The sequence below is a fragment of the Anomalospiza imberbis genome, chromosome 3 (assembly GCF_031753505.1).
Source record: "Anomalospiza imberbis isolate Cuckoo-Finch-1a 21T00152 chromosome 3, ASM3175350v1, whole genome shotgun sequence".
In the NCBI taxonomy this organism is placed as follows: Eukaryota; Metazoa; Chordata; class Aves; order Passeriformes; family Viduidae; genus Anomalospiza; species Anomalospiza imberbis.
The window spans coordinates 43,461,523-43,485,317 of NC_089683.1; the positions used below are offsets into that span (position 1 = coordinate 43,461,523).

At 35.9% G+C, this 23,795-nt stretch overlaps 1 long non-coding RNA gene across 2 annotated transcripts; it reads right to left on the minus strand.

The window, feature by feature from the left end:
• Positions 1 to 791: 791 nt before the first annotated feature.
• On the minus strand, positions 792 to 15,396 carry LOC137469890 (uncharacterized). Of its 2 annotated transcripts, XR_010996758.1 has the most exons (3): positions 15,131 to 15,386; positions 13,912 to 14,620; positions 792 to 891 (listed from the first exon to the last, which is right to left on the minus strand). It is a non-coding gene; the product is annotated as an uncharacterized lncRNA (long non-coding RNA). The 2 variants fall into 2 exon arrangements; XR_010996759.1 differs by lacking the exon at positions 792 to 891 and having other exon boundaries at positions 13,632 to 14,620; positions 15,131 to 15,396.
• Positions 15,397 to 23,795: the final 8,399 nt, after the last annotated feature.

The window sequence follows — 23,795 nt, forward strand, 5'->3', positions numbered from 1 at the left end:
CAAAACTAAAAACTAATGTTATAAGGTTACATGGGATCTGGTACAATGATACCTTGAATAAGTAAAATAAAATGTCTTTTACAGGGGTCCTAAAAACCAGTATATTTGCAGACTTGGTTCTTCCTCAGCTCAGCCCAGTAGGCAGCAGGAGCTCATCCATCTGTGCCAGGAGGGCTGGTGAGATTGCTCAGGAACTTGACATGGTGCAAAAAACAGAGTCAGCAGGGCAGAAAATTAAGCCATGTGGCCATCCCTGTGCAGAGTGCTAGATTTATTCACTGTTGACTTTTTCTTGCAGACATACCCACAGCTTTTACTTTGAAAAATCCAATGAGAACAAGTGTGATGAGTTCTATAGAATACTGCTATGTATAAATTACACAATTAGGGTGTTGTGATAAAAAGCATATAATATAATTGCTCACAGACTCTGATAGATCTTCTTCCTCAGCAAGATATTTGTAAAATGAAGAAAGATTTCAGTGCCTATGCCAGAGGTGATAGCAAAAGGATGGAGAAAGGAGAGCCTAGCTGGTGAAGTATGCTTAGTGACATTAGGCAAATGCAGATGCTTTATGCTTAGCTCTTAGCTATTTTTTTTTAATCCACATTCTTTCCTTTCCTGCTTTGCAAGTATCAACTCCTTATAAAAAGGAGGAGGAGGGAAAGTTTATATATATTTTTTCATAAGAATACTTTCATAAGAACTGCAAAGGATATGTATTAGAATCCAACCAGTGTCCTGTCAGACACTCTGATCTCCTGCTGTTTACTTAATATGGTGACTCTGGTATATTTTCAGATTGCCAGAAATGAAGGGTCTTGGAATTCAGCAGCACAAGAGACTAACTTGTCCCACTTCCAAGTTCCAGCTCTTACAGCTTTTTCTTCCTACACGTACAAAAGAAAATAGCCTCCAGGAGAGAGACTTTTTGGTATATTTTTTTTATTTTCAGGCTTTTTTTCATTTTTTTCATCCTTCAAAATTTTTACAGAAAGAATATCCCAAGTTTTGTTCCCCTCTTAGTATTGCCTTCATTTTGCTGTGCAGAATATAGTCATCTTTAATTCTATGTGATAAAATTTTATACGGGAAGTCATTTAATTATATAATTACAGTTATTTAAAACATCTTTTGGAATAAATATACTAAATATTCTGAGCTCACCATATTCGTAGCAGCTTTAGTCACAGCTGGTAATATTAATTGCTCTACTTTCTGCCTCCATTTCTCTCTCATCTTTTATTTTGTTCTTTCTCCATGCTAGAGACAAATTTTGCACTCAATGTAACACTTTAACCAGAAAAAACATTTGAAGCCATCTGGTTAAGACCTTGGGTTTTACCTAGCATCCACTGTGATCAGAGTCAAGCTGGTCTCCAGGGGGCTTTGACAAATGAATTTCCACCTGCAAATGGTGACCTTTTTGCAGTTTGCATGCCCTAGATCAGTAAACAGATGCATTAATAAGCATCTGAAAAAGCAAATTCCTTTGGACTTAGCTCATCTGTGACCACTTGAAAAAACTGTTTTGTCTGGTGCTTTGGTTGTAAGGGATAATTTATGAGCTGTGTCCTAGGAGGACAGTCGTCACTTCTCTCTCTTTCATTGCCACAAACATATGAATCTACTGGGAACACAGGAACACCATTGAGAACAGAAGGAAGATACATCAACAATGGAAATACATCATACATAAAAGTGACACACACACAAAAGACCTATAAATAAAATAACAAATTAGCAACACAACCAGGCATCTTCCTTGTTGTTGATATCCATCATCAGAGGAGCTAGGGAGGCATTAGACAGGCAATGTGTTGCTCTGATTCAGCAAACCTGCAGATCCCTGACAGCACTCATTTGATGGTCAGTGCATGTCAGTACCAGGGTTCTCCTCAAAAATTAAAATGGTGCACAGAGTTAATGCCATGCATGTGTATATTTTTTTCATCTTTGCAGAAAGGAGACATAGTATTTATAAACATGCTCATTCTATCTAGCTGATGTAACTAATTCCCCAGAATTCTCTTACATAAATTTCTAGGTGAGAGAATTTATTGGCCTCTGAAGCTAGATAAAGAAACTCATGTGAGTGTATACATGTACATACAAAAATGTATATGAGGGGAGGAAAAGGGAGTAGGACAAAAGGCCGCCAGATTTCATACTTTTTCTTCCTTCAAAGAAGGAAGTTAATTTATAATTCAAAACTATTTGAATAATTCTAACTTCTTTATATATTAGTGAACTCTGTAATTTTATATAGGAAGTCACAGACAAGAAAAGAAAATTATTCCTTATTAGAGATAATTAACTGAAGAACAATAGCTAAGCAGGAAAAGAAAAGCATACATAGAACAGCAAGATATCAGCCAGTTGGTAAAAAAAGTGCTTATTTTATTTTATAACACTCTGGACCATGAGAAAAGCTGGTCTCCAATTCTCTATATTCCAACAGTAAGAATGGCTACTGCAGCATTTTATAAATGTAGTGTAACAAAGAATGGTACTTGTTTGAAATGGTAGAGATGAGTATGTTCTGATTTTGAACATCTCAAGGTTTGAAAGAAATTGGTAAGGACAGGCCACAAGACTATGTAACTAGAATTTTATGAAGAAAATGTAGTAAATGTACTAACATATTAAAAACAGTTTATTTGGAGCTCTATATTTTTCTAAAGCAGCATTTACATATATTTTTTACTTGTGAGGAAGACAAAACCTTTCTCATATACTTATGTAAACATACACAAATGTATACATGTAGTTGAGGGGGAAAAAAAGCAACTTCTGATTCTTTACATGGAACAAAATACTGTGGCCCAACATTGAAATTATTAAAATAGTGTGAGGCAATTTAGACATTTTCATTAGAAACAAAATTAAAAGGTGCCTGCCTCTCCAAATACTAAATTGGAGTTATGGGACAAGGTATGTCTTCACATCTAAAAATATTTTATTTAAGGTCTAATTATCTTTAACATAATTCAGCTTACTGGGGCTGTGCTGTGAGGTTTAACTGCTTAAACTGCTTTAAGGAAGCAGACAATACAACACTTGTGGTTTTCTACCTTAAACAAGAGCAAAGAAAAAAACTGTAAAGTGCCACTGTGCCATTGTGCAAACCTATTCATCACACTATCTCAAAAAAGGGATAGAAGAACTGGAAAAGCACAGAGAAAGTGACAAGAAAGAACAAAGCCACTGAACAATTGAGAAACACTAAGAAAGCTACTCAAAACTTCAGGATCAGAAACAGTCACAGGTTCTATGTCATCATGACTGAGATATGACACACAGCTTATGATGTCACGATTCTCATAAAACTGAGTGATTAAAAATTACTGTGAAGTGTGTATCTGAACTATGAGTTCGTTGCTATATTACATTATAGCATATATAGCTGGAAACCAGCATCAAAGGCAGATTTGCAGAATGGTTCATCAGATGATATTATCACAAGACTGTGGATACAACAAATCAGAGGGAGCTGAAAAGGCTTATGAAGGTAAGCTTCAATAAACACTCACCCTCTTCAGAAACCTCTTTTCTACCCTTGTCGTACAAGATTCTCTCTCATGGAAGACACTAGGCTCAGCAGTGTAATCCAGTACAGCTGTGTTTTAAATGTTACTAGATCTGGAAATCTGGTAGTACATTTTGATTTTTTTTTTTTTTTTAATTAACAGTGTATTGAAAAAAAAAGAAAATCTGACTTTTCCACACAAACTCTTTGGGCCATTCTGTACGGTCTGTGACTGTGCCCTCTGTCTTTATCTGGAGCTAGCCATCACTGGGGGGAACACTCTCTGAAGCCATCTACTGTTCATTTTAAGATCAAACACCCAGAACATCTGATCTTCAGTCAGGTTTTACAAATCAGACTTTGTTTTCTGTTAAAAAAGTTTCCCACAAGACTTTTTTACCAGATGGTGGAAAATTTATATATTATTAATGCTATCCAATTCCATTAGAAATTGTGTGTTTGCTATCTAGGGCAAAGAGATAATTCATAGTCTCCATCTGTATAGAATGTTTCATTCTGAAGATTTTTTACATAAGCAACAAAAACAAGGAAGTTTACTCAATAATTATTGCAGACTAGAGTGCTGTATATCTACTTTCAAATCCATTAAAAGTTGTTCCTTCTTTATTTACAAAACCCAAAATGTAGGTAGGTAATGGAACTTAATGTATCATTCTGGACTGAATCTAAAATCCTACCACCATTTACAAAATAGATTGTTTTTTTCCATCAAGTTCAGAAATATCCCTAGGAAACCTGCTTGTTTTGTACCTATGGAAAATGTCACAACCACAAAATATTGGTCTTTTTCATCCAAGAGATGTTGGTATTAATATTAAAACTGTCTGAGGCAAGACACTTTTATCTATATTTCATTTCACATTTAGATTCAGTCTCATGTTTTCCTGACCCCATCTGCATCTCTATCTGTCTTTAAAATGTTCAGTGGGAAGAATTCTCCTCTCTGATTTATACCTTGATCAAGCTGAGTGAAACAAACACATTTTGGAGACAGCTACTGGTACTGTAGCTGAGAAGGTTCCCAGCTACAGTAAATTGTATTGTTTTATCCACTTTTCTCTCTACATTTTATCAGCTTAAGAAGATGGGCTAACTGAGGCACAAAAAAAAAAATTAAGACCTGTTAGGATCACAGAGCCTGAAAGAAAAAAACTATCATTTAATGCTGCATGAAATAATGTTTTATCTAATATGGATGGCAAATAATATTTTTAAAAGTTAAACACACACTTTTGCAGTGTTTTGGAGCCAATAAAAAAAAAAGAAAAATGTTTGAAGTCTACCCTCCCACACATTCTGCTCATCAAGCACAAAAGTCCATCACATTTACTCAGTGTCATGGCTAATTCTGGTTCTTTTCAGTTATGGAAAATTTAAAGGTAAATTATTCAAGCTACCAACATACACATACATTTAAATCTTTACCAAAACACCTGAATAACTTGCCTTTGGACTGCATAAAATTTTTCTCTTGTGATAACATAACTATTTGAACAAGAGTCTTCAAAATCACTGCAGTGACCACTAACTCAGGACTACCACTATCAAAGATTGATTATTGCTGATGAGCCTCCACTGAGACACCCCAGCTTCCCACTTCCTAAATCATCCCTGCCTGAATTGACAATTGCCCAGCACTCGCTGTGACCAGCCCACCTAAGTGGTTGCCTTCATACCTCAGCAGTCTTCAGAAGCAAACAGAAATGAGATCCAGCTAGTAAGGATCAGCACTGTATGTAAAATAGTGTAGATATAGTTTATCAAAACAGGATTTTTCCACCACTGTTCCTAGAGGAGATCACCTTTCCACTGGAGCAATATGGCAGGGGTGTCTCTCAGCTTCCCTGACTGAGAATGCTGAGTGCACAGAGCTGACTTACAATTACACCATAAAAGTCTTTGGAGAACAAGAATCCTTCTGTTTATGCCTGCATAGTCATTTCCCTGTCCATGAGCAGAGCATGTAGGTATATTGATAATAAAAAATAATCACTAACAAAACAATAGCTCTGCACTAAAATATGAAACCATAACTCTGCTCAGGAGTTTTACATTATTGCTTTTGCATTGATATATTTCTGTATTGATATATTACTTTATTCCAATACATCCAGACAAATATATTTAAATCATACTTAATATGGCATACCTATTCCACTTAAGCATCCAGGGAAATATCTTTTTGGGCTTTTTGGCACTAAATTGATTTCAATGAAAAACAATTTCTTTAGTCTTTCCTAACAGAAATGCTTCTGAGTGAAGAAACTCAGTATTTCAGCCTCCACTCATTTGAAAATACACATCCTGCATCATATGATGGTTCCTGCTAGAATACAGTACATAGATGACTCCTGTTAAACATGAAAACATAAGCCATACAACAGGCCCTTGAGGGACAGTGATGGGTCTGGTCACCCAAATTATATATAGCTGATCAGATAAGGAAGAAATTCTTTAACTTTCCCAAGCACTATATTATGACACTCACACTCATTGTTGCAGGGGTGAAGGAGGCTTTGAATAGATAGACAGTACATTTCCAGACAGAGTATGTACAATTTCCACTGTGTTAATTTGAATGTAGAGAAGGGTTAGGACAGACTTTGAGCAGAGACCCACTCTAGAAACACTACAGCTTTGTGGCACATCTCATTTGTGAAGTGCTACACAAAGGAAATTAAGTCAACAAAGGCTCACCCTTGTTTTCACAAGTAGAAATGAGCACAAGAGCCTGCTATTCTTGGTATAAGAATATTGATAAAATTCACAGCAAATAGAGAGGAATCAGCTTCACAACATTGTTATGCAGAATGCTGTGGGGGACTCCAGTTTCACAATGGCTCTCTGAAGGAGACCAGTGATGGGAAAAAAAAGAGATGATATCTCCCTGCTGGTGTTTGCAAGTTTCCCAAGTTCTCTGACATTCTCCCCTCTAATGCCTTTTTTTTTTTCTTTTTTTTTTTTTTGCACATTTTAATGGATTGAAAAAATCATCTGATGAATACAATTTTTTTTCCACTGATTGCAGTGGAAAAAAGAAAAGGAAGATATGTACATCCCATGTATTCACATTATGAACTACAATTGACTGTCAATAACAGTATTAGTCAATACACTGTCTGGCAAGTTCCCAGTGGAAACAAGTTCTGTACCTGAAAAATACAGACTGCTATCTGATATTTGTAGTTAACAGTGAGCTAAACCTGTTGCATATAGCTAAAGCCTTGTAAAATAAGGGCCTTGTTACCTTTGTAAAATCATGGCTCATGCCTGCTACTTCAGCTAAGTAGAAGAGGACTGTGGGAGAGGAACTCGGCTGTAATGGGGGTAGAGAGACATGAGAGACGTGTGCGTGACTGCCACGTGTCCACGTCGTGCTGGTGGGCTTGGGCTTGTTGCGCCTTAAAACTGTGTAAACTGATAACCAGCAAACTGCTTGAAAAGGCCTGGTCTTTTGCAATAAAGCAGCTCTCTTTTGCACTGCCTGGGGACTCTGCATTGTTCTGTGTCATCGCATAAGACTAAGAGATGATAATGACTGTGGCAGCAAAACCGTCAATCAGAAATCAAATTTGGCACAAAAAGAACACTCTGAAGTCCTGTCACACCAAACAAAAACTTTCCTTCCCCAACAGAGAATTTTTGCCTCTCTAATATTCGGAAATAAAGAGATCATAGATCATTTTGCATAACAATGTTGTGATCATGAGCTGTTTTCATTTCATACTAGGTTATATATAACTCATATTTTCAAGCTTCTTTGCTTAACAAGACATCTAAATTTAATTTTTTTAATGGAAGTTGAAATTCTAGTGTAATCACTGAACTTATGTCAAGCCTTCAAGGAAAGGCACTTATTGCATTAAAACCACAAGAGCTGGCAACGAGTCTGATTCTGACAGGAGCTTTAGCACTTTCTAACTTTAGCAGTGCTAATTAATGATTAGCAAGCTTCTGTTTCACACAAGAATCCTGCACTTCCCAAACTTATTTTAAAACTTTATACTAGCAAAACATTATATCCAGAAAAACCTAAATATAATATTCCAAACATGGGGAACTGTAAAACAAAAAATTAATCTGACCCCGAGGAAGTTTTTTGCTGTTTATTGTACTTCGACTTATTTCTTTTCTTGATAAAATAGTTTGCATAAATGTTAGTTCTCTCATCATATGATAGTTGGATAATTTAGGGAGGGGGTTTACAGAGCCTTTTGTCGTAATAAAAGCAAGTAATTAAAAAAAAAAAAAAAAAAAAAACACCAGCTTTTGACTGAAGCCCGAAATCAATTCATACTAATCAATATAATTAAAACATCTTTTCTGTGTGTTCTAGATAAAAAAAATTTAAAATTACAATCTTTGTTCTGTAGCTAAGGTGAGTGAACCAGGAGTTAAATAAGCAGAAAGGTTTTAAAGAATTATCTGTCATATTTTCCAACATTTTAAAGTATTTCCTGGCACAGCTCTGAGAAGTAACTTAGAGACTCCTTGCTGCCCAGGGGAAGAGGGTAGTTGTGGGGAACTTCATATAAGTTTAATATATGTAACTAATTTTTCAAGACCTCAGAAAGATAAGCAGTGTTTCATCTAAGCAGCCCGCAATCACAAATACAGTGCTCTGCTGCAGCTGCCTGCCTGCAGCAGAAATTGAGTTAGGTGGGTTTTGTCCTCCAACTTCACCTCATTCTGCCTCTCCTGTCTTTATTAATTCAAGCATGTGTATTTTGCCACCATCATCATCATCACTGTTATCATCACCACTTCTTTGAGGCATGTCTTAGTCCTTACTTGCCCCACTCGCCGGCACCTGAGCCCACTTCTGCTGCATTCATCTCAGGTGCATTAATCTTCATTCTTCTTGTTGCTCTGGAAATTTGCAGAACCTGTGCAAGTGCATGGCAGGAGCTCACAGTGATGGCAAAAGCAGCAGAAGATGTTGTGACAGTCAGCTCCACATAGACCCAGTGTCTCTAATTCCTCAGCTTCTCCCTTAGGTCACTGGAGCCACATAAAAGTCTTTCATTCTGACAGTTCACAGACAAGGCCAAGACATCTGGTCCTGGAACAACTGTGTGTTCTTAGAAATAGTTAAGCATAGCCAAACAGCATGAGCTCCATCACATGAGAAATTTTCCAATGAAAATAGATTCTGAGCGAGCTGGAAAGGGTAGAACAGCTATGACACTTCAGTAAACCTTTTTTGTTTTACTAATTTTCCTTAGTCACCCCAAGTAAACCAGCTAGATCCATGAATCCAATGAACTCTTTCCAATTTATACTTCTGCAGCTATTTTATATGAGTTATCATCAAAACCTGGAAAAGGATCAAACTGCATACACAGTTTCTTTTTACAAAAGTTCTAACACTGTGAAATATTACAAATTCACTGGGTCATACAAAGTTTGGTATAATAGATAGACAAGAGACTAAAGAAATAATGATTATTTTTTCATAATGTGTGATGTTTTCTGTTGACCTTGTTTGTCCTTTGTTTTTTTTTATGGATTGCTCTAAAATGCCACAGCACATCAGCTTACTCAAATAGGACAGTAGACATTTTTAATAAATGCATTTTTAAAGAACATAATGTATTCCTTTCAAAAAAAATTTACTAATTGTGGGAAAAGGAGAGGAAAAACTGGAAGAAGCAGAGCATAAAATGTTAGAAATTAAATTTTATTAAAGTTATGCATCCTGCACAGTGAGGAATAGCAGTTCATTAGTTAGAATTCATACTGATCTTTACCCCAAGGATTATGTTGTCCAAATCATTAGAAATTTAATGTAACGTCCTAACCTAACTTTTCTGCCACATGTTTGACATCAGCCAAAGGGTCATGATCAAGAATTTATTCAACAGCTTTCTCTTGAGGTGAAAATATTTTTGGACCCTCTTTTGGAGCCCCTCTACCAACTAAAACATCATCTACACTGGCAGGGTACGAAGCCAGGCATGAAAGTCTATCGGACCTCTGCAGTTCTCTGTTTGATCTGTTATTTTAGAGTGAAATAACAGATTTGTTATTTTGGTGTGTAAAACAGCCACTTGCACAGCAACATCTCCCTCACAACAGGTAAAGAGGAGCACTCTGGGGTGAGTCCTCACAGATTCAGAAAACCTCTTTTCCCACCAGCTTCTCTCGAACTTACTATTTCAAATAAGCCTGAAGTTCCTGCAGAGGTATATGAATTTGTGTACAAGCATTATCTTGCCAAATTTCTCTTTGCAAATGCACAATTTCAGTTGTTTCTAGGTTCCAAATGCAAGTAAAGCTGCCTTGTCTGTGGAAGAGCATCCCTCCTTTTCTTTCACATTAGCTTTTTATCTCTGAAATTCTCATGGATATGAATGGTGCCTATATGTTATGAGGTGCGGTGACTTGGAAAGAAATAGGAATGTGGTTAACAGGAAAAAGCTTTTGACCTGAAAAATATCTGTTGGTGGGCAAATGGCATGTGTTATCCCTTATATCATGAGCAAAAGAATGTGAGCAAATACCGAGCTGAAGGATTCTTTGCATAAGGAATAACAAGCAAGTACCATAAAACATTCTACTTTTCCCTCAGTTAATTTGGGAGTTCTCAAGCTTTAAAACATAAAAACACAGTAACTTTCCGTGTTATCGTAACCAAATCATTGTCCTTATGCATTTGTGTATATAATGATGTTTCATTGCAAGGTGTCCCTAAAGTAAACTTGAAGACTAAGATCTTCTCTGAACCCAGTTTTAATGAATCAAATGTACATTGGAAAGTCACTGGAGAATATAAACAAGGGAACTACATCCAGCTGCTACAACACCTTAGTTACTGGGCGATGAACAAGTATCCTCCTCCTACGCCTCTCACCCCAATCTGCAGAATAGATTCCCTCCCTCTACCAAAAGGCTTTCTGTACTCACAAGATGATGAAAGGAGGGGGAAATTATTTGTCTCTGTCCCTTCACATGTTCTTATGTGATTCATAACACTGAAGTTTACTTACTATGCTGGGGAATCTGTTTCTTGGTTAATACCAAGCTTTTCAAACAATAAAAAACTGATACAAAATTATACCTTTCATTATTTATACTGCCAATCATCAGAAAGCAAGTCTTTCTTTAATCAGTTTGACAAAAAATAGGAAGCACAGCAAAACAGCTTGTGCTTCAAGAGAAATGCTACTGAACTTTTAGATTGCTTCCGTTGACTTTAGATGGATGTTTGTGTGAGTGCCTGCATGACCAGATAGGTAAGGCTATTTTCTATCTCTGCCCAGTAAATTAAGAGTGAATTGAAGTTAAAAGAAGAGAGGGAAAAAACTTTATGCACAAACTTCTGGTTTGTTTTCTATTTCTAATAGGAACTTTGTCTATGTGGATTCCCCTAATCTACTTGTTAATTCTTAAAATCTTCTGGTAGGAAAAATTATTACAAAGTTATATCACAATGGCAAACAACTTTATTTACAAGATTATAATTTCCTTCTGTGCTGTGCATACATTATGCCATTTATGTAACAAAATATTTCAGCTGCATAATTCAGTTTTACTCAGTTAAAATTAGAAAAATCCCTTCCTTTGAACAAGTGTCTATTTTTATAAACAGATTCACTTATCCTTTAAGGGGTAGAATATTATTTTCAACTATTATTATATTATTTAAGATTTATGATTATAAAATTAGCTATTTTCAAGTATTCCTGCTGCTCCTCAAAACAATAAATCCTTACATTTGAAGTCATCAATGAAGAAGCAGTAGAAATTACATTGTTCACATTAGACCAGAAGGCACACAGACATTACATGCATAGGCAGATAAGATGCACTCTTTTGAGCTCTTGAACTTCATAAATGCATTCTCTTTTATGACGATATAGACTTAATCATCACATCTTGCATTTATTCATTTTCAGTACCCAAAGAAAATAGCAAAGAAAAGGGAATACTCTCTACTAAAAAAATCGATTGGCAACAAAATCCCCCATTTAAGACAGAGAAATGGGAAAAGGTCACTTAGATCACTTAATCAAGTCTTCCTGTAATATGATTAGGGAAAAGTTTAGATTTATTCCCAAAACACCTAACTAGGCCACTAAACAATCACAAATACCTTAAAAATAAAACCTGCTACTACAAAAATCCCAAAAGTCATACTAAAAAGTGCTAAAGAAAGAGCACAATGGGCATTACAAATTTCAAAAATTACTAAAATAGCAGTTAAAAAAGGAGGAATGCCTTTATAATGAAAGAGGGTAGATTCAGAATTGACATTAGGAAGAAATTATTGACTTTGAGGGAGATGAGGCACTGGCACAGGTTGCCCAGAGCAGCTGTGGGTGCCCCATACCTGGAGGTGTTCCTGGCCAGCTTGGATGGAGCTCTGAGTAACCAGTTTGTATGGAGTCAGTACAAGGTGTCCCTGCCCATGGTGCCCATGGCAAGATGGTTGGAAACAGAGTTTTATGGCAAGTGGATAGAGACTTGGATGACTTAAATTTTTCAGACAGTATTTCTAGAACTTAATGAGCTGTGTTCAGGGACAATGGAGAGTTATGACATGATTTCTGTGACTGAGTAGAACATCATTAAGCAGTTAGAGTATTTTTATATTGTAATATCATAATGTGTTTTCAAACTGAGAATGCAAATATTTTAGCAATATAAATGGTTTGTTAATAGCAAATATTATCACTGTGTATTCTAAGACTTGCTCTTTTATTCAGGTATCCTATATTCAGAAAAACATTTTAAGAGAGGTTAATAATGAAATAGATACAGCTGAGTTTTCAAAGGACATATTTGATTCCACTTTCCACTAAACTGGTAGTGGACATCAAGCTCTGGTGGTGGTGTTTCCCACCTCCCCACCCCAGGCTGCACTACAATCTGAGAAATTTTTCATGCTGTTGCTTTTATATTAAACCTAGTTTTGCAGATTACTATGCCAATGATTCTTTAAGAGACCTTATCATACTCATTTTTGATACCACAAGATGACCAAGATTTCACCCCATACCTGAGTATTCTCCCTGAAATAAACATGCTTATGTTTACCTGTATGAATATTACTTGTAGCTTGAAAGAGTTCTGGTATGATAAAAAAAACAGCTATTTAAACCATTTGGAACTCCAGATGTATATTAGCATCTATACTGCATACTCCTGCTGGGATCAACCCACCTGTGTCGTGTCATTGCTCTACCTTGTGCTGGAAGTAGGCTTCTCTGGAGAGACAGGCTAAATTAGTATGGTCAGGGAGTTCCTATGGTACATTTCATAAAAGTTTTAATACAGAGCAAAATGTTTTCTAACTGAAAACCCCAGTCAATTCAGTGTTCCAATACTGAGTCTAGCATACAGAAATAAGTAGAATTTAAAGTCCCGTGATATACAGAAAAGTGTTTAACAATGTTTTACAAATGAGAACATTGTTAGATATTAGTTCTGTTCTGTTACATTCCAAGACCTCACTTTTTTTTCTTTTTTCTCTCCTTTTATGCTTAACTCTGTAAAATATGGTAATGTTTACCAACATCTTTCTCTTGAAAACACACACACACACACACACACACACATATATATGCCTCTTCTTTTCCCTTATTTTCCTTCTTTTCCCATTCATTTTATCCACAATTACCATTGGGGGGAAAAAAAAGTGTCATATTGATTGCACAGGACTTGTAAAATACTCACTATGTCCACATTAGTATTAGTCTGGCAGAAAAAAGACTAGGCAGTTGGCCTTGTCCTACCCTGAGGTGAAGCTGGATGAACAGGACATGGAAAACTATGCACATGACATGATAAATTGCTAGACATGTCAGAGATGAATCTAAGAATCTGATGAGGGTTACAGATAGTGCCAAAAGGAACATCAGGAGCTGGCAGATGGATAAAAACTAGTTTTGTGAAAAATGGTTGGACTTCACAGATAATGGAGGGGAGTATTAGGACCTTTTGAATAACAGATTCTTGCAAGGCCGGCAATGCTTAGATGACCATATTAATAATACTTTATGAGACACAAATTAACTTGGTTTCAATACCTTTAATTCCAGATTTGTGCAAAATTGTATTATAACTGGGACCAAGGAAAAAGTTAGTCAGATTGTTTATTATCTGATGTATTAATTCAAGAGCCTGAGGGACCAGTTTATAAGTTTACCAGTTTTGTAAGTTACTGGATCATAATAAGACCAAGGAAGCAGGTCTGCCCATGAGGAAATGTTGCTTTAAGCTGAGGTTGAACAGAAATTACACTGTTCAAAAAGGCATAGGAGAAGAATGATCCATAGAAGAGTCCTTTTCCTCCAACCATCCATTCCAGTAGGAGCTGACCACTGGAGATGACAAAGCTACATCCAGTAACTTTTACCTTAAAGGTTCACAACATGTCCAAGGGCACAAATTATTTTAGGTGATTGAAGAATTTAACCTTCAGGCCAGATAAGGACTGCTGTGTTTTGATGATGTCATCTGGACAGCTTCCCACAACTTGATGAGACAATGTTGAATTAGACATTTCAGCATACATTATGTACTGACTCATTAAAACCCCAAAACAGTAGATGAGATCAGTGATCTTCTCTAATATTTACAGCTCTGTAGTTTCAATTTTTCTCTTTTAACATTTTCTGTAATTGATATGCCGTGCTTTCCTATGGATAGCCCAGATTTGCTGTGCTTTATGAAGAATGTCAGCCTTTTGAGTTTCCTCCAAACCTTTAAACTAAGGATGTGTATGAAAGGATAGCGCTTGTTAAGAGAGCACTTTGAACAGCAGAAAACGATCACTCAAAACAGTGGCTTGATAATGCAGCTGAGGCAGCAAGTTATCTCAGAATGAACAGTACCTCACCCAATTAACCTGCTATCAAAGTGGAAGTCCGTCTGAACAAAAACAACAACAATAACAAAGAAAGACAGCAAAGAGAGAAGCTTTTACTCCAGAGATTCTCTTTTTCTGCAGCCTTTCCAAGCACAAACTAGTGCAGATGATCAGTGCAGCAACCTGTTGCAGAGATCACCCATGGTTTGATAAGGTCAAAGCAATGCCATTTTCCATCCTTTCAAGTCCTAAAGGTCTGGAAAGAGAAACTTGTTAGCCAGAATGACAGTCTAATTATAAAGAATGTAGCATCTTTGGCCAGAAGCTGTTGAAAATCCGGGTTTGCTATTTTGTTACAGTACTAAAAATACCAGCAACTTTTGCTGAAGTTCTGCAAAAGTTTGGCATAACAATTCTTCCTATGAAAGTAATGCCTCAACGAATAAAGCCCTATTTTGTCTGAAAACCTAGTACTGACTGTTGTCCCCTTCCACGCATCCACAAAAGAAAATTTGAACAAAGTTCTTATTAAACAAAATAATATTTGGCTGTTCATATTGATAACCTGAAGATACAAAACTCAGCAGCATGACATAATTGAAAATAAATTATGGATCTTATTGGTCACAGTGAGACAACTGAAAGCCTGACTCTCTTTAGCTGATTCAAAGTAGCACACACCATCCTCTACACTTACAGACCCTGGTATCCAATTAAACCTCAAGCAACAGAGCCTTTCTGGAAAGTATTTTAGACTGAAATTTACCTTGTGCAATATCAGGCTGCAAAAAGTTTTATGCTTTTTGAATCAGCAGCAGCAAAGTGCCGGTATTACTCTCTATGTCTAAACTGCAATTCAGCTTAATTTATCAGGGGATTCAGGCACTGCTCTTGCTACACAGACTGTGCTATGATTGCAGTAGGGCTCCTATCAATCTGTTGAAATTTGCAGGGAATAAATGTCCTTTATGACATGCAAGCCACTAATTCCACAAGGATTTCTCATACAGCAACACAAGGGTGGGGGAGAGGAAGAAGCCCTCTATTCCTATTCTCGTACTTCTGAATGGGAACAGATGTGAGATTTTTACCATCGAGTTGTAGACATACAACTGTCCAGAAGGGAGGCCAAGACAAAAATCAGCAACATTAAATGAGGCCAAATCCATTGAAGACTGAGAGAACTGTTTGCTTATAATCCTTAAAGCCAGTGAGTAAGAAAGCACTCTCTAAATGGACTGAGTGTATCCTAACAGCAATTGTTTCCCAGTACTCAATTTAAAGAATCCTTTATCCAAATGGAGTTAATTCCACCTTGTCCTTGCTCAGCAGACAGAGAACAATTTTCACTATCTTTTTATAACAGCCCTTAAACACAGGAATATAATTTCATGTTCCAGCCTCCTCTTTCCTAGACTGAACAAATACTCTTGTTTCAAGCTTTCCTCATAGATCATATCTTTTAAATCCCTTTGCTGTCTTTGGGCTCTCTCTTGGACTCTGATGCATTTTGCTCACATCTTACTTTAAGCCCATTAACCAAACAGTGGTAAAAACATTATTTCTGAGACCTTACAATTTATTTTCTCTTAGAAAATATTTTTACTTTTATATATATATATATATAAATTACCTGGGTTTACTGACTTTTCAATAGCAATTTAAATTTTTCTGTAACAAGTCCAAGGTGATGTCCATTCTTGTATCCATTTCATTTTTAGGATGGTTTTCTGTAGGATCTGACTAGTATCTTAAAAAGAATAGTTTATTCCTCTCACTTGGCAATTTGCATTGCCAGTCTCTTATCTCAGAGTAGTCCGCAGTTTTCTGATTCCCAAAACCACTAGGGCCCGGCAATCTTCTGTGAGTACTTTAGTAAACCCTACTTACATTTCCCACCCCTTGTGGGATGAGAACCTGCACTCATTAGGAGTAGTGTCCTCCTCTAAATGAAGCAAGATTCAGGAGTACTGCTGAACATTTGAACACAATTACCAGTACCAAGACACAGCTATGGCAGATCCCTGGCATGGTCACAGGAAGAATCTGTTCCCATATTATCTTATCTTCCCATGCAGTTCCAGGTCATGTTTTGGGACAGATTAGGCACTCATTCTTATTCCAGTTGGAGCTACACTGGCATAAGGGATCTTAAATGCACAAGAGTAGACTTTAGTGTCTAGAAAAACTATAGGATACACTGGATACACTGCAGTAGAGATAGTCAATATTCATCTGCATTTATCCTAGGTTTAGTACTAAAAAAAAAAAAATTGCAGACCAACTATTAGTAAGCTCATTCAAATGAAAAGTACAGTTAGGATGCGATGAAAAACACAAAAAGATCATCACATCTGCTCACCTTAATACCACTCTGATACATTGGGATGTATCAGAGATCTGGGATGTATCAGATGTAACTTTGGGATTCTCTCCAAGTTTCTTTCAGCTACACGAAGCAATTGTGCAGACAGAATAATCATTGCAGCTTGAGAGACATGGGCTTTATTCAACAAGCAGTGAAGGTCTGAGACAAAGGTAACACTCTGAGTCCATGACACTGACTTGTACAGAGTTTGTGATATTGGCTTAGGCAGTCCTTCCCCATTTGTGTATTTGATTTAGCCTTGATTAAGTGTAGCTTTCTACTCATCTTTTGTCAAGGGGTAAATGAAATCTGAACCAGCCCTTGAATGTGGTGGTAATCCTCCCATTTTGATGTCAGACATAACAGTTACTGCGCCATCCTTTCCACTATCCAAGTCATTAGCAAAAAAATGCAGAACAAAATTTGCCAGGAACAAATCCAGCTGAGCACCCACCCAACAATAATTTCTCATCAGCATTTCCTTTGGCCTTGCAGTAGTGGGGGCTACAAGGAGTAATGGAAATGTATTCTTTGACAAACTAGAGTGATGTATCTCACAAAGCAAAAGGACTATGGGAACTGGTGCACAAGCAGTGATTTAGTCTGAAATAAGACTACAGCAAATCATATTATTACAGCAAGAAAATATAAGAAAAGAAGATGGTAGAGGACTGTGTTTTCTAATGTTCTGAGGTAATTTTGAGCAACTGTGTCTTCTTACACATGTGTAAAGTCACATGTCACTGCAGAACTACCATACAAGTCCACTATGTATTTCCACTTCAAGATCTTGTCTGAGACATAATTTTCTATTTATTTTGTTCAAATACTGACTTACATAGAAATCCAGTGTCTAGCTTTTTATCTACTACTTTGACTCCAATCCGAAGCTGGAGTTTTACATTATGTCTTCTCCTCTTCTCTCACATTAATGAGAAATGTTAAGGAAAAATATATACTTATATTAATGAATATTTAATACAGGAGATTAAATCCTCCAGCCTATGTATAGAACAAACTTCAATTAATTGCAATGCAAGTTCACCCTGTACAAAGATTGATAATTTTTGGCCATTTGATCTGTTTAGATTTCCACCTACACCCAGAAAAGTCAGAGAAAATTCACCTACTGTATTTTAGCACAGATTTGTAAAAACAGTCAGGGACACATGATATAGATTTGGCAGCAAGTCATTTTCATTTACAGAGTCCTTTTTTTTCAGGTTGATTGTGATGGCAATTGTAAAACAGCCTGCAAGGAATTCCAAGCGTTCTGTGATGAAATTTTGAAAATCTTATAAAATAGCTATCTTTAAATACTTGGGTTTTGTACTCTGTCACTATGTAAAAGAATTTTATCTAAAATTATTTTAATAGAGTGGGTGACAAGTTATATATATATATATGTATGTATATGTATATATATATATATATAAATACATAAAAATTATATATCTATACACAGTAACAAAAATAATAAATACTCAGTGAGAAATATTATTAGTAACAATTGTAGTAACAGTGGCAACAATTATAATAATAATAATAATGCAGAGTGAGGTTTTACCATTCAAGAATTAAAATTATCAAGAGCTAGATGCTGAAATATATGAGGAAAAAAAACCTGACCTAATTCTCCTCTGATAGATATTTATGAAATATCTAGAGCAACTGAGAATATAGTGAAATTTTATTCACAAACATAAAATTTCACACCCTAATAATTCTTATGCATAGGCTGATTATTATTCTCAGATATAATCTTATTTAACAATATACCTAATCTTTTAAGACATAATCAGAGTGGGCATAGGAATTTTTCAATAAAGATATTATTATTGATAAGTACAGCAAGGCTTTTTGTTCTGAACTGCTTTTCTCTTATACAGGCACTATGATTTTCAGTTTGCACATAATATTTTCTGAAGAGTATTAAAAATTCTGTTGTGCCAGGACTGACTGTACTCAGAATTGGGGATTGCTTTTTCCAGTTATCAAGATGAGTATATGTGTGTAATGTTATTGGTGCAGACTACTTCTAGCCTTAAAATTATTATAACTTTAGCAGTTTTCTGAAGTGAGGTATTAAGATGCCATTTTCCACATTATTTCACGTGTTTTGTAGCAAAGAACCAAGTAAGCTTTCCATATATAAAAAGTAAGATAAGGCACCTCCTTTCTGCTGGTAACATATTAATATCTTAAATATTTTCTTTAATTCAAAAGGGATGTATTTAATGCATAGAATAATATTATCTCTTTATTTCAGCCTAACGAATGCTTTTCTTTCCTCAATTCACCTCTCATAGGGCTCCCTCATTAAGATTTTAAAGTTCTGGTTATTATAATCAGTAGTTGCTATCCACTATGGCTCTTTTGTTGTTTTTTGTTAGCTTGTCAGCTAGATCTCCTAAGGTTTTCTGCAATTATCTGCTAAAATTAAAGGTTTATTTGAAGTGTTTTTAAAAAAAGACAGTGTGACTTTCAAAGTTGTAACTTAGAAAATCAGCTGGTGTGAAGCAATACCTCTAAAATGTAAGAAGAATGTAGCATTTTGTCACATGTTATCTTTTTTCTCTAATTAGAAACATGCTAAGGAAATACTTAAGGAAAGTTCTGGAGAGCTCAATCAGTCATTTTCTTTTGGTGACCCCAGCCATGCCTCCTCAATTAATTCCCAGAATCACAGAATATGCTGAGATGGAGGGGACTCTTAGGGATCATTGACTCCAGCTCCCAGCCCTGCAAAAACAAACATGTTGAGGAAAACTAGGACTGCTTAAGCAACTGGCACATTATTTTGGACAGGAGAGTAAAGAAACCAGCAACAGCACGGTGACAATATGACCTAACAAAGGAGAAGTAACTTATTATAAGGAGCTGCTTTCTAAATACATGTTAACGAGGCAAGAAGTACTGCTTTTAACTTGCACTATCTCAAATATTGTAACGAATGACTCTGCATTCAATACATTCTGAATAGAATAGAATTCTAATATCATTTAAAGCATCTCACATTTCTAAGGAATGCGTTTGTTTACAGACTACACTGTTCTGAAAATTGCATTCCTCCCTCTACAATAACAGACCTTCAATTTTTTCATAAGTATAAAGGCCAGAATTTTTAAAGTAGCTGCTTCCAATTATCCCTTAAATTTTAAGGCTAGATGGCCTACTAAGCTGTTTTGAAAAACTTAGCCAAAAAAAGATGTCACAGTAGTTTACAGATTGCTCACCTCTTCTTCACTAAGCCCTCCTACTTTCCTAATTGACTCTACTCAATTACATTTTGTGCTCTGCAAAATGTTACAATCCATCACATTTATAGTGTGCGACTCTTAAGCAGATGACTCAGCTCTGATGTTCTTCAGCCTGCATATATCACAAATGCAAACTGCAATGAGAAGAAACCAATATTTGCATAATAGTGCTGGCAAATTACTCAGAGGTGACTCCTGTGGAATTTGTGTGCTTTACTTTTAACAATATTTACCATCAGTACCGAAACAGAGGTCAAATAATAGGAAAAGATGGAGTTGCCTGTGTTACTTCATTTATGCTGTGTGCTGTGCCCTGTTTACAAGCAATGTTTTGAAAGATGTGTCACATCTCCAAAAGTGTTTCCCTTTTTTCCATTTTTTATCATTATTTAGTTTTTTTTTCCTTCTATTTTAGCAAAATGTTAAACTTGAGGAAGGCAACCAACTGAGTGAAAATTGGAAATTTAATTATTTGTTGTTCCTTTAATGTGAAGAAAAAAGGTTACTGAAGTAGTTTTCTGGACCAGTAAATCCTTTCCTGCAGTGAAGGATTACCTTTTCCTTGCTCAGCCATTGCTATTCAACTCTACTTATTAGGTCGCTAATTATGTTCTAATATTTGATCACTGGCTTGGTTTTTTCGCTTACTTTTCCTGTTTACATTGCCTACACTGGCTAAGTAAAACAAGATTCTTGAATTTCTATCCATGTTGAAGGAAAGAACAAAGTGAGGTTTTCTACCTGTTTCTCCTTTTTCAGATGGAAGCCCTTCTTGGTGCAGTAAATATTGCACATGCTGCCATTGCTTCCATTGAGATTACCGAGGTGGGTAAGTGCTGGCACACTAAATAGAAGCCTTCAGATTCTTACCATGTGGACATTCACCCCACACAGAAAGTGATTTAGCTTTTTTGGACAAAAGTAGTTTCTACAACCAGACCACATCCAGGAAAAAGTTACACAGCCATCCAGCTGGCCACAACAAACAGCAGTTATTTCTCACAACAGTTTGTATTAACCAAGAGTAATGAAAAGATAAGAACTGAAATAGAGCATCATATTTATAAGCCAAGTCTGTGATTAAATACCACAATTCTACATTGTCTTTTTTTTTTTGCCAGCTGTGGATTGGTGGGCAGACACAGTTTGAGATTAAATTAGTTTCAGGGCCACAGGTTAAATTATTACTGTTTCAACTGTATTATCCTCTTCATAACATGGAGTAATCACTAAAATTTAGAAAGCTGTATCTTTTTACATACTTTGGTTTTGGCAGCAACACCAGTGAGCTTCTAGCAATATTATTACAAGGTGTGTCTTGTACTGCTTAGAATCTGACCTGGTGTTACTGAAGCATTTGTTCAATTAGGTGGAAAGAAGGTTGGCAGAGAAGGACCTGGTGGCCCTGGTGGACAAATATGATTAAGAGACTGTCACCAAAGATAATTAAGCATCTCTTCTGTGAGGAAAGGCTGAGGGTGTTGGGAATATTCAGAGTGGAGAAGGCTCAGCAGTTCTGCCTGTAGAAAAGAAAGCTCTGAGGAGACTATACAGCAGCCTTCCAGTACCTAAAAGAGATTTAAAAGAAAGAGAAGGACTTTTTATCAGATTTTTACTGACAGGAAGGGGCAATGGTTTTAAACAGAAATATTTAGATTGGGTATTAGGAAGTAATGTTTTATGTTGAGAGTAATGAGACACTGGTATAGTTGTCCAGAACAGCTGTGGATGCATCCTTCCTGGGATTGTTCAAGGCCAGGTTCAATGGGGCTTTGAGCAACCTGGTCTAGTGGAAGATGGCCTTGCTCATGGCAGAGGGGTTGGACTAGATGATCTTCAAATGTTTTTTTCAAATCAAACCACCACTTGATTCTATGGTAGCTTGTGCTCTGAAGCAGTCATTATAATTTTTAAAAGAAATTGCAAATCAGTTTCAAATTTCACCTTTGTTCTAGGACTTCTAGAACTGGAGATTATGAGAGAGAATGAATGATAGAATACGTATCTCCTGTGTATATGTCCTCATTTTATACACACATAAGCATTCACACTTTTTTTATGTATAGTGTATATCTATCCCTATTTGATTCTCAAGGAATTGAATTTTCTACCAGAGGGTTAAGGTTTTCATTTTTCAGTACTGGTTTTTCCAGCACTCATCAAAATTCATTAATATTGCAGTACCTAATGTCCATGATGTAGGAAAATCATTATAGAATTAGTGAGCTTACAGACCTGATTGTCTCAACCATACGCCCAGAAGTGGGCCCTATTTCAGTGAAAAGGAACTCTCCATTCCTCACAGCTGTGGTGATTAACTCTCTCAAAGAACTCTTTACTGATACACAGAATTCTTTGTGGTGTCTCTTTTGAGGGATATGCCACCCTCTTCTTAGACACTGCATTGCCATAGAAATCACTGTCAAGAATGAGAAGCCAATAAAATTTAATTAAACGTTCAGATTTTTCCTAGACTTAGTCACTCAACATTCCCTCAATAGACTTTTCAAAGTGCATGCAATAATGACATCTCTAAATTAGAGTTTGCATTGAGAATGGTTTATTAAATCTACTGCATTTATTGGAAGATTATTATGATAACCATTTATAATTTAAAAGCACCTCAGAGCCCTAAGTGAGTACCTGTCATTGCACTAGATGTTGTACTAACAGAGAACAAAAAGATGGTTCTTGCCCTAAAAATATTTTCATTCTATTGTCAAGGAACAATAAGATTAATTCATGTTTCAGTCACTTTGAGTTATTGCCCCATGTCTCTCAAAAAAGTCTCTAACTACTAAAGAATTCAAGATGTTCATTAAATGCTCACTTCGTCTATTTCCTGTTTATCATGGATAAACAGTCACTAGAGTCACATGTGAATACCTGCACCCTTTAGTTATTATTTAAATTTCTCTTTAAAGAAATAGAAAAAATGGGAAATAAACCTATTTATAAATAACTACATTTTTTTAGAGTAGAATAGTAATTGATATGCTAAAAAAATTGTTGTGCCTCTAACAGCTGTGCAAATAAAAATATGTTTGCTCAGACATTTCTGAACTGGAAATCAATAGTCATATCAGCAAAAAGATTACATATGAAAATCATAGTAACTACAACATATTGTGTGACTGTATCCTTGTCAACCTTTGAGAGCCTAGTGGTAGAAAATACACATTATTCATCCTGGACTACTTTTATTCCAAACCTCTTTCCCAAAATACCTTAAACAGTGTAATAATATCTGTAGCCTAGGGAAAGTGTTGGAATTGCAGTGGCACTCAATTGACACTCTGTACAGTGTCACTGAATTACCTTCTTTAGTCCAGCATTTGTAACTTATAAATGGGAAATTACTTTTGTTAGTGCCAAGAACTTTTGAAAATATCAGACTCAGCTATACTCTGTACAAATAATAGATTTTTTTTTAAGTTGTGATTTCATAATCATTATCATTAATCATTAGTTGTGATTATGTTGTTGAAATCACAATAAAAATCAGGATATCATATTAGCCCAACATGTGCAGATATCTCATGAAGAGTTTAATGCCACTGATCTGATAAAAGGAGAGGAGAAATACTTCACCATTTTGAATTTTGCAAGTTTGACTGATGTGACAAGGCTTTCATGTCACTGTTTGATGTAGCAAACCCAAAAGATCTACAAAAGAAATGTAAAAAGAGTTTCAAAAGGCATGAAATTCAATACTAATCAGGTATTCATCATTTTTACTGTCAGTAATAGGCCAACTGTTGGGCTAGAATTTACCACTTAACTTCAAAACTGATGGGTTTTCT